The sequence below is a fragment of the Leptidea sinapis genome, chromosome 41 (assembly GCF_905404315.1).
Source record: "Leptidea sinapis chromosome 41, ilLepSina1.1, whole genome shotgun sequence".
Classification (NCBI taxonomy): Eukaryota; Metazoa; Arthropoda; class Insecta; order Lepidoptera; family Pieridae; genus Leptidea; species Leptidea sinapis.
The window spans coordinates 8,677,145-8,689,651 of NC_066305.1; the positions used below are offsets into that span (position 1 = coordinate 8,677,145).

Here is a 12,507-nt window from a genome sequence, read left to right on the forward strand (position 1 = left end):
TGACATTGACGTGCACAAACAAACAGACAGTAATACAAAGATAGTCTATACTATGTTTTAGCCCCAAATACATAATTAATTAAATTTTTTCTTTGAAAAAAAGGATTCAATGTACAGAGATGGCGTACAATCGAATTTATTATATTGTGTATCAAATATGTGCAAACGAATTTGATCCTTATTTAATCTAATTATCACCATGATCAAGCAATAGTCTTGTAGGCGTTACTCTTTTTTACGAAAGTATACCAAAACCTACTGTATAATTTATTCCAAGCTGGTTATATCTGAATCATTACCCACTGTTACTATGTAATAAAATTATAATATTTTTCAAATAAAACAATTGCTTGAACATCAAAGGTTTGAACAACACGAGATCAAGAAACTCACGATTGTTTGACTCTGAAGGCTTTTATTTCATTAGGATACCATATATTATGTATTTGTATTAATATATATATATTTATATTATCAGCCACGTCGAGTAAAAAAATAAGGACTCCGTGTCACCTTACATAACAGTGAAGCACCAAAACAAGCCGGTAAACGTGTAAATACATGGCCTCACGCATAATACAAGCCGATCAGCCGCCATTATGAGATTTAACATTGTCTGTGTCAGATCAGTTTGCGTCGCAATAAAATATTTTAAAAATGCCGTCGTGCGTTGTGAAAAAGTGTAAAAACAATACTATAAAACTATTTGTGGATATATGATTATTTAAGGGAGAAAAAATTGTGTAACTGGTATACCCCGTAACCGCACACACTAGCATAAAGGTGCTTCACTTGCTAATATCACGGAGTCCTTCTTTTTTTACTAGTCCGTGATTATCAGCATTCCACATAATTAAGGAAAAGTAGTTCTCATAGTATAATTATTAAATAATATTAAATATCACATAAAATCTAGTTAAATAAAATACTCTTTAAAGGATTAAATCGCATGCAATTCTAGCCGTATTTTACATCAGGTTTTTGCGTAAAAATTACCATACCATATTTATATATATATATCTAATATATAAAATTCTCGTGTCACGGTGTGCGGGACCGGGACGGCTTGACCGATTCTCATGAAATTTTGAGTGCATATTGGGTAGGTCTAAGAATCGGACAAAATCTATTTATCATCCCCCTAAATGTTAAGGGTCCACCCAAATCTTATTATATTTTTTTTTTTACATTTTTTTTTAAATTTGTTTGATTATGAAAAAATACATACAACTTCAAATTTTCACCCATCTACGAACAACAGTTACTTTTGTATCGCGATTTTAATATCGGCAATACAACGTTTGCTGGGTCAGCTAGAATATAATATATAAATGTAGAAAATAGCTAAAAATATTAACACAGTCGATTCTATATGAGATTCTATTGAATTATATCATGAAAAAATAAAACGGATTCTTTAATACTATGTAATGACTATTAAATTATTTAAATTAGCCTCACATCTAATTTAATCACCAACACTAACTTATGCATTCGTCTAAATACACCCACACACGCGCGCGTATAAACTATTTGGTTTTCATATCACGGCTTAAGGTACCTACCCACTATCCTGTATTGCGATCCGTAGGTAGGCGATTGAACTATAGATAGATAAACCAGTCCGTAACACGTCTATCATCTGTATCACTTAAGTGAATTGACAATAAGATTTATTTTTATGTTTAACATTTACATTGCATTAGTTTGTTTATGGTCTCAATGGTTGCTTATTATTTTTACTTTTTCTTATAATTCGAACTTCGGTTTTCGAATTTATGTATACGTATAAAAGACGGTTTATTCGTTTGCCAATGTTCTTGTGATTCCTGGAGTGTTTGAGGAGGTGATCATATACCATCAGGTGACCCGTTTGCCTGTTTGTCATCATATTTCATAGAAAAATTTTCTTTTTATTATATAATTAATTCACTCACTCCTAATTAGACCATTAAATTTGGGAGACCAATCACGAAGTATCATTAGATCGAATCTTAGATAATTTATCTATATATTAAGGTTATTTAATTTAGTTTAGCTGGGTGTTTTCATTAATTCTCCCTCAGTATTATTTAGGTGTTCATTACATAAAATAATTGTTTGAAGGGACAATTACAATATATTACAAATGAAATCAAAATCACTTTAATCATGACTAGAAATCACACTTACGAATGTTAAAAGATTTTTTTTACCAGAGTGGCAAGAAACTCATTGCCACTTTTTTAAATCAACATGTAAATGTTCATCGTTTTAATAAATAAAATAAATACAAAATAATATATCGGTTTTATATAAATATAAAACCGATTTAACAGGTGACCCAAGATCTGGTACGTACCTCTGTCAAAGGATAAGTTTAGCTATACAACGAGGTAACGTTGCCAGCTTCATGGGCACCTTACCTGCCGATAGCTACCTTAATGATATTTTCTATTTGTAATTTATTAATTTTGTTAGATTATTTAAGTTTTATTTTATTATTACTTATATAAATGTCGTTATTTATTATTAAGTCATATGTAAATAATTTAAAATATAATATATTATGGAGAGACTTAAAAAAAATATAGTATATGAATTGATACACACTACACAACAAAAACAGTTTATTTCGAGTCCTATCCACGGCCAGAGACAGAAGACAGGGTCCCGGATAGTGGATGAGTATCTTAATCTGGATCGAAAGCTTCGATGTTAACGGGCCGTTCCAATTCGGCCACCGAAATAAACCGTACTGTGTCCCACTTTCAATGTCCCGCGCTGGCTCGGCCGACGACTTTAAGGCCTCTGGATGCGAATCGGGATTTTTTGCAGGTTCGGATGTTAACCCCGAGTGACTGACCGCGAAAACGCTCTTACAAGGATTAAAATTTGGGCCCATTGTTTATTTACTTACACCTGGTAGGATTGAGCTGTTAACTATACTACATATATTGCTATTTAGTAGCATAATGCTTTCCATTCTCCAATTAAGATATTTTAACTGGATGACTCGTTATTTTTTATTAATATTTATTTTTGAATATGGATAGGTAGTTCTTACAAAGATGGACATTTGGGCAATTTAAGTATTCATTTTAAGATATTTCAAATTGCCTGGATAAGTTTTTTCTTTTCTTTGAATATAAATAATTTGAATAATTTTAGTAAGAAAAGTCTTGTGTTAGTTATCAATCGTATTATGCTTAGTGTGGTACTGATAAACATAGATTTAAAATGTATCTGTTGTTTTTTCAGAATAAAATTTAAAATACTAGTACAAAACTAAAAACACATTCTCATTAGACAAGAGTTATTTCCATTGCAACAGCAAATTTTTTTTTTTCGATTTTCAACGACAATTTTCCTAAGATGACGTCAGCATTTTTGGGTCAATGATTGACATTGACTTCGCTTACGTGAAGTAATTAAAATATAATTGTTTTGGAAAATGAAGAGGAAATTGCAGAGAGATTAGATAAACGTATTGCAAACCCGCATTATTAATTAAGGTGTTAAATTATTTTTGGATCTTTTTCAAAGCGAACGACAATCGAGCTTACCTGATGTTAAGCCACACCACCACCCACATTCTCCTGCAACATCAGAGGAAAAACAGGAGCGTTGCCGGCCTTTTAGAAGGCGTACGCGATTTCTTTGAAAGTTCCCATGTCGTATCGTCCTGAAAACACCACACTAGGAAGCTCATTCCATACCTTGGATGTACGTGGAAGTAAGTTCTTTGAAAACCAAACTGTAGAGAAACGCGACACATCCTGAAAGTGTGTGAGTAGATAGCACACATTTAAGAATTTATACTTTCTTGTCATAAGGAAACAAAAATAGCTCCAAAACTTTTATCATTAATGATTGCATTGTTTGCCCGGAGTATCACGAGAAAGTAAATATTCACCTTATCGCAACATTATGGCTTCAGCATAAAAATTAAAACTACTTGCAATCCAAAACTCTGCAGTTCTCTAAGGTCATAGTTAAGATAGTAAATTGGAAACGGCCGTTATTCTTTCAAAACTCCTATCAAAGTTGTAATTTAAATAAAAAACTCTTCCTGTTTGTAGAGCAAGCTAAATAAATTCGAGCTTTTATAAAGTCTGCAAGTAACTTTGTTAAGTCGCGAAAGTTGCGATATTCTTATGTAATTGTTATTTAATATCCCGATTTATGTGTCGAATAAAATATACTAGACCCGTTATCTATCGCGACTAATAAAATGTATGTGGTAGCCGAATATCGTCGACGGCGGGGTCAACGACCGCGCCAGTACTGAGGCACCTGCGAGCTTGTCAATGTTGACACAAACTAGCGACGGTGAATAGGGCTGTCACCATAAAATAATTATACATAAAATAAATTACTAGTATACGTAACTCTAATTCATAAACTTAATATTATAATATTTCTGTTGACTGATCAATAAATGGATTCAATTATTGTAATCAAAGCCTGCCTTTCGTATATAGAAGTTTATTACAAGGACAGAAAAATCCAAAAATAATTTTCTCCTCTCCAAACAGTTTTTGTTATATGAACAAATTTTTGTACATTTTTTTTAAAGCTGACAGCCCTAAAGCGACCCAAGTGATAATGAGACGTGGTGATACAAACTTGATTTGTTCACTCATAAAAATGAAACAGTAGCGATAACTGATTACATGTATATTGAATTAGGACTGTCGTCTCGTGAGGTACAAGATTAGGTAAAAATCTCGGTCAAGTTCGAGTCGGAATCAATTTTTAAATTACATGATTTTTTTTTTGATGTGGCAAACAAAAAAAGTAATATCATGATATTAATATTTTATTTAAAATACTAGCTGACCCGACAAACGATTTTCTGTCTATAGAAAAAAAATATGTATACAGGTCCTGCTTTTTTTTAACAAATCAAAATTGGTCACGAAATATCGGGCTGTCAGTTAGTCTATGCGCTTGTATATAAAATCTGTGGAAGATACAATGAAGCATATGGCACACAGCATAAGGAAACCAGTAAAATGAATATATTTTGTATATGGTAAATAAAATAGCAATTATATTAGTTTCCAGTCCACATAATATTACCATAAAATGTAATAGAATTAATTGTAACATTCACTTTTAATCAAAATGCCACGCATGTAGTCGTATGGAATTTCTTGGATTGTTAAATTCTCAGTGTGGAATATTTTAATTAGTATGGGGGAAAATGTTCACCCCCAACCTCCATACTGTGTGAAATTTTTAAATTTAAATACAATTTCTACATTATCACTTCGTTCTATTTTAGAAATGAAATCAGTGGGAGGCTCCTTTGCACAGGATGCCGGCTACATTACGGGTACCACAACGGCCCCTTTTCTGCCGTGAAGAAGTAATGCGTAACCATTATTGTGTTTCTGTCTGAAGTTAGAAATTATTACTGGGCAAATGAGACTTAACATCTTATATCTCAAGGTGACAAGGGTAATTGTAGTGCCGCTCATAATTTCTGGGTTTTTCAAGAATCCTGAGTGGCACTGCATTGATGTGGGCAGGGCGTCTTGTCCCATTTTGTGACAATAAAAAAAGATTTTCATTTTACGTAAAGTTTTCACACCAAAATACAATAATCATATTTTAGTAATTTGTTATCTCACACAAATTTAACTCTTTTTAATCGGATAAATCACATCTGTAAAAAAAGTTGCTTAAGATAAATCAAAAATTTACTCTCGTTGATAAAGTCGTGTTATCATGTTACTTCTCGGCAAAGATAGCTCGTTTATAACTGATTCTGTTCGCGAAATGAGCACACAACCTTGTGCCGATTTTAAAAATTGGCACATTTTTTTTCTATTCTTCGCACCATGGTCGATACAGTTTTTAGTGTAAATTACTATCGCGTTAATAGTGAAATTAACACATTTGCTTTTGAAAATCTTAAGGGTTCCTCCGTACCTAAAGGGTAATAATGTAGTATATGGATGCGCCAGGGAATTTAAAGTGGACTGTATTAATAAGAAGGGGTACTCAGATGAACAGAACAGGAATCATTGAAGTAAAGGGAATAGCCGGTTCTCACCTCTTCTACAAGATCCTGGGTTCTTCTATATTCGCCTGAGAGTGCTGGCGAACCACAATATATATATCGCGGGAGACTTAACGAAGAAATCACTACGATCTCACGGTGTAAGGGGTTAAGGAAAAGGTTGTGTGTTATTTGGACAACTGGCGTTACCAGTATATATCTAGCTGACCCGCCAATTTTGTTTGCTATAAGTATATATATTAAAATTGCAAAAAAATTTTTGGGATGTAAAAAATATTTGAAGCCTCTGGTCTACCGAATTTACGCAAAAAATATCATGAAAATAGTTCAAGCCGATTCGGAGGAGTATGGCAACTAACATAAATTGCTTTCACAAAAATATAAAGTTTTATATCTTCAACGATACAAAGGAACTCTTCGTATACGAGTCCGACTTTGAATAAGCCGACTCGCACTTGACCGTTTTGTATTTTCGACTGGCTTTACTGTTGACTATGTATATCCCGCTGGGATTTTACAATTTTTTTCACGGCTGATCAGTGTTGCCAAATTTACTAACTGCGGATCGGACGTTTCGGCCTCAATTTATGAAAAACCCAAATACGCAATTTACACTGTAAAGCATCGTATACATGTTGTCATATATCACCGAGTGTATCCCTTATTATTAATTGCTTTATTGTTCCCGTCATATAAAAACTTAAACTTAACCTGTCTTCGTATACAAATAAAAATACGTCAGCGACACAATAGGCAGAATTGTTTTATACGTCTAGATAGACCATCTCGGTGCTGCCTACTAATTAAAACAGATCAGCTTTATAACTTTAGTGTGCGTGCGTTATTCATTATAGAGGTTAGCAGTTCGCTGCTATTTTTTTCGTCGCGTTAACAGCTGTCACAGTCTATCTAGAAGTATAAATTATCTAAGCTACCATCAACGCAAGCATACTACCTTGGTATAATATGTTCCCTCGAGAGCTTTTTAGAATTTGCAATGGAAGTACTCTATATCTTTTTCTGTACCCTTGACAATGTTTATGCAAAATTGCATAAGGATTGATCGAGTAGTTAATGCGTGAAAGCGTAACATTTATATGAAATAAAAATTTGACAAAGTTTAAAAGAACTTTTTTTAAAGTGAACCTCTTATTACATCGTCTCAAACTTTTTCGTTAGTGTGTTGCATGTCGCGTGACGGACGGGCGGCGCCTATAGTTCACAGCAGCTGACCGTGTAGTGTATAGAGTATAGACCATTACTCATTTGTGCCGGTGCTCCACACTATTTTGTTTTTATTATTTCCCATTCCATTTATAATAATATGGAATGATAAATCCAATTTTCCAAGTATAAAATTAAGATTGATAAAGCGGTTTTTATACCCTTAATGCAATATTATTCCAAAAATTTTTAGTTAAATGTCTTTAATGTGAAAAAAAGTTTAACTTTTACCGTGGTTTCATATAACCACACAATCCGTTTTTACCGCCATTGTAAAGTATTTATTCATAAAGGTTCATAACAAAAGTGTTATCGCGTGAAGCAGCCATACAAAGTATAAATTTGTAACGAAAGTTAACAGGATATAAATTATTTGCGCTGACAAAATTAATTAGTTGACTGTCTCAGCTTTGACAATCGTCTATTATCCATCTAAGTTGTATTGTAATTAATTTCGATAACAATTATTAATGTCTAATTTTATTCAGAAAATTTATTGAAGTTTGCAGAAATCCATAATTATCCAAATGTTTTGAGTTTTCTTTGGTGTTAATTCCAGTCTCGTGCCAGAGTTTGGAGAGTCACATGTCCTGACGATGCCTCGTGTAGAGACGAAACACGTGTTGAATTGTTTTAAGACAAATATTGACGGAATTAACACTAAAGAAAACTCAAAATATTTGGATAATTTTGTTCAGGCATAATCAATTTAGGGACGAATATAATTTAAAATTTCTACAGGCATTCAGAAAAGAATCTTATATGTTTATACAAACACGAAATATTCGCATTTTAATATTATCTTATTGGATGAGAATAAAAAACTTCTTTGATAAATTATCTGGAAACTCTTTGACATGTTGCAAATAAGATTCTTACTCGTATTAGAATTATTGCGAAATAACTAATGTTTGAAAGAGTTAAGTATAAAAAGTATGTATGTACTTATGTGTGCACGCACGAAGTTTTTTTTCTTTAGAGTAATTTAAAAAAATCTTAAAGAAAAATTATGCCTCGAGCTATTTTACGTTTTCAGAAAAAAAACATGAAATCAATAAAGTTTTAAATTAAACCTCAAATTTAGTTAAATAACGTTTAATTAACTACATTTTAGCGTACTTTATAATATAATATCGGGGAGTTGTCAAACTTCAACACATTGATAATTTCAACAGCTCCGTCAATATTATACAATTTTAGGTGGCCTGCGTAGAACCAGACAAGAACTTTGCTTCCATATCGTCTCATTATCTACTATACTAGAGTAAGCCTTCTTTGTCAAAGAAGGTTTAGTATATTTTTTGGATTTGTGCTCAGTGAGTCCTATGAACGGCCAATGTTCAGGTAAAATTTGTACGTAAAGCAAATATTTCGAGGGTTATACTGAAATTGTTTCAAGAAAGAAAAAGAAATTTCAAGAAAGAAAAAAACAAAAACTTGTCTGGATGCAATTCGCAAGACACCTATCACTAAATATATATATTTTTTTAAATAAAGATGTATTAAAACGGGATAATCGTTAAAATAAATAACATTTTTATTTCGTTTCGTTTACTAATATTTATTACTAAAATGTGTAAATTTTCATATGCTAGTAAAAATATTCTTTTAAAATAACTATTCGCTTGCAAATAAGACTTATATTCATGAACATATATACACTAATTATTAATTCTGCACCTTGCTGTGTAAATGAACGATAATGTACAGTAAGATTGGTTCCAGTAATTAAAATACTCAGCTCTTGCGTTAAACGCTACGGGAAATATGATTTCACTTTTCAACTCGTCGACATGACGAATGTTTAGAGTAATATGTTTAATGGTAACATATAAGGTTTTGAATCTTCGGCAATTTATTTCGAAAATGAAAAATATAAATATTTGAAAATTTATTGAATTAGGCGTTACTTTGCGGAAATCCATAATTATACAAATGATTTAAGTTTTCTTTAGTGTTAATTCCGAAAAAAAAACTGGCAGATTTTTTTTGATTTTGGCGAGACAATACGTCCTGAGGATGCCTCGTGTAAAGGCGAAACACGCGTCAAATTGTTTAAAAACAAATATTGGCGGAATTAACACTAAAGAAAACTTAAATCATTTGTGTAAATATAAATATTGTATTTGGAATAAGTACTTGCTTTTTTATTCAAGTTTTACTTTTTATGGGGCGTTAGGGAAAAATATCTGAGGTTTTTTCGATGCGCACGCACACCGACACCAAAACTCGACACCCTGACGTTAGCTGGTCAACTAGACCATTTGAATAATACTTAACTAACATAAGCCTCTTTTAACTCATGTGTCTATTTAAATATAAACAATTTTAGTAAAAGCTGTAAAATAAAAACATTTTTTATAATTTTATGAAACGCTATTTAACTAAATTACGCTGTATAATATTTTTTTCGTAATTTTAGTTATATAATATTTTCATTGGTTGTACTTAATACCTTATTTATTACAATATTATTATTTCTACAGACATAAAATAGGATTCTTGTTTTTTACGCCAAAAAAGTTTAGCAAAAAGCAAGAATGCTTGCGTATATAAGTACACACATACTTTTTTATGGTATTTAGTGAGCAATAAACTTTAATACTAAATGAATATTTCCCACAGGTATCTGCAGCACATTGCTGGAGTATTTAATTAATAAATTATAAATTGTATCCAGCCGCCCTACACGAAAAAAGGTTAAGTGCGGGTTGCGAATTTCGGCGGTAGTTTTAATTACCTCTTATGTACCTCTGCAGTGGTGATCCCTTACGATGAACTATGAATTTATGAGGTTCAGCCATTGACACACAAAATTATTTGTATCACCACTATTATATTAAACTCTACATTATTATTGTAGTATTAGTATTTAAGTGTAGTAAACATGATACATTATTAAGTCCCAATAATATTTATAAGAAAGTAGAAAATAAATTTATAATTACACAGGTTCTAGTTTGAACTCCTATCTGTAGTAATAGTATAAAAAAACCTCGCTGAGTTTCTTGCGCCCGTTCTTCTCAGGTCTGAGGCACACCATTTCGAATGGGTGGTAGTTTTTAATGTTCAATTAGTGATTTTATATCTTTTTTGAATAAAAATGTTTGAATTTGAATATAACATTGTTACAAATAATAAAAACAAAACATATCAAACAAAATACAAAACTATCTTATTTGCATATATTTTAAAATAGTAAGCATTATTATTTTGGAAGAAATAAACATATTTTGTATAATATTACCACTCCAGCTATAAATTCCTAGTTTCTAATCTTTATATATAAAAATTTCGTGTCTTCTTATTTCTCCGCGATGAACTGCTGAACTACTGTACTATTTTAATCAAATTTTGCACACTTCGTAGTTTGATCCAACTTGAGAGATGGATACTTCTTATTTCGATTCATGACCTTTAATATTTTTACATGCTTTTAATTAGCTTCAACTGTATGTATATTTGTTTGTAACCGACTCATTTGGGTGCGATTTTAACCCACTTTAAACGGTCAAATTTAGTTTAAACTTCGTAGATTTATCAAGGACCGATGAAAATACACATTGATAGAATTATTAAGTTTTTCAAATTGCAAAATAAGATTTTTGTAAATTTATATAATTTATTCATCTATCGTCCATAAGTCAGGAATTAATGTTCATTTTGAATTTCAACTATTAAATGTTCAACGTGAGCTTGTTTTTTAGTTTTTTTTTTTAAACTATTTTTATTTAGTTTCAAATCGTCTGTATGTAATCTTCTGTGATGATTTTTTGACGCACAGTTTGACAGTTGTGCTGTAACATTATTTCATAATAGGAATAGAGAAAAACAAAATAATTATTGTATGAATGAACTTGTACTCATAATTATTAACAATAAAAAATATTAAATTTTACATATAAAAGGTGAAACGCTCCTGTCGCGGTCACTAACTAGTAACTAATTTATATAAATTAATTATATTAAGATTATTTGAAATACAAAACGTAACATTCAACATCACTTGATATCTGATACGCTTTATATATTTTTATACAGAGGGATTGTCCAGTAGTGGATACGAAGGTAATTCAATTTAAAATAGTGCTTACGTTTCTATACACTCAATAAAGTTATTGACCTGGCATGTCTTGCAATACGAACTATGGTTTTAATCTTACAACATAAACTTAAAACTTTATAACATGACACGAAACTCTACATTAACAAAATTGTAGAGACTTATTTTGTTTTGATAAGTGAAATTTGGAGAATGCAGTCACAATAATATGACTCACTTTTCGAACATTTAATTCAATAGTAAAGTTTATACATAGTTCAAGTTAAATAAATATTAATGAGAGAATTGCAGGCTCGCTATCGCTAGCGTACAAGCTAGTTTGTCCTCTTCGATTATTATGGCTGGCACTTTCCAACTGGAATGCTATTAATATACAGTGAAAGTTACGTATGTATGTCAGCAGGCAGTCTGCACCCTCTTTAACTATCTTAGAGCGTTAGTAGTCAAAGGTACCAACCTAAATACAGTTTGGGCTCAATTTTGACGATCCACACTTGCTACTCCGAAAATAACACGAAACTTGTTCGCGTAGCGCTTGTCTTACTTATCCATCACTGCACATCCGCAATCGGAACCACGATTTCACTGTCACAGCACGTGGCCGGCTGGTCCCGGTCGGCCGGAGTCACACACCACACGGGTAGAGGAACTGACACGGTTAGTCGCGGGCGCGGCGGGAGCTCACGCGAACCCTTGCTTGGCTGCTTGGATGGATGGAGCGAGGAAGTACAGTATGACAACGCGGTTGGCTCGCGGTCGCCGGTTGTCGACTGAATGTTCGCGCCGCCGCGACGAGCCTCGCTCACTCACACAGACAACCTCACGCACACAACACCGATGCTCGACTCTACACGCTATACGCTCGCCTCTACCGAGCACATATACCATAAGCGACGCACATTTTAAATTTTAAATAGTCAGTCAAACTCAAGCTAATCTGAATATTTACTGAAAACGTCTCACAAGATGAATTTGTTACACATTTGAATGGGCATCGGGAGTTGACGTCGACAGCGCATGCGCTACACACACACCCAAATGTGCCTCAGAACGGGACAGTTACGATTGCACTGAATATTTTTTACGTATAATGTCATGTTTACCCAGACTGTACACATTCATACGTTATATCACCATAAATTTAATATTAACTCTATACAAGTCATCATAAATATTAGCTGTCAAAGTCAAATCGCGTTGTTTCAATTTT

General features: G+C 32.4%; 1 protein-coding gene across 1 annotated transcript in view; it reads right to left on the bottom strand.

Annotated features, from left to right (window-relative positions):
• LOC126976473 (ecdysone receptor) overlaps nucleotides 1–12,130 on the bottom strand; it is a 252,619-nt gene extending 240,489 nt beyond the window's left edge. The window contains exon 1 of the mRNA XM_050824823.1: nucleotides 11,755–12,130. The gene's annotated coding sequence lies outside the window, so the exon portion shown is untranslated. The remainder of the gene's footprint in view (nucleotides 1–11,754) is intronic.
• Between the last annotated feature and the right edge of the window lie 377 nt (nucleotides 12,131–12,507).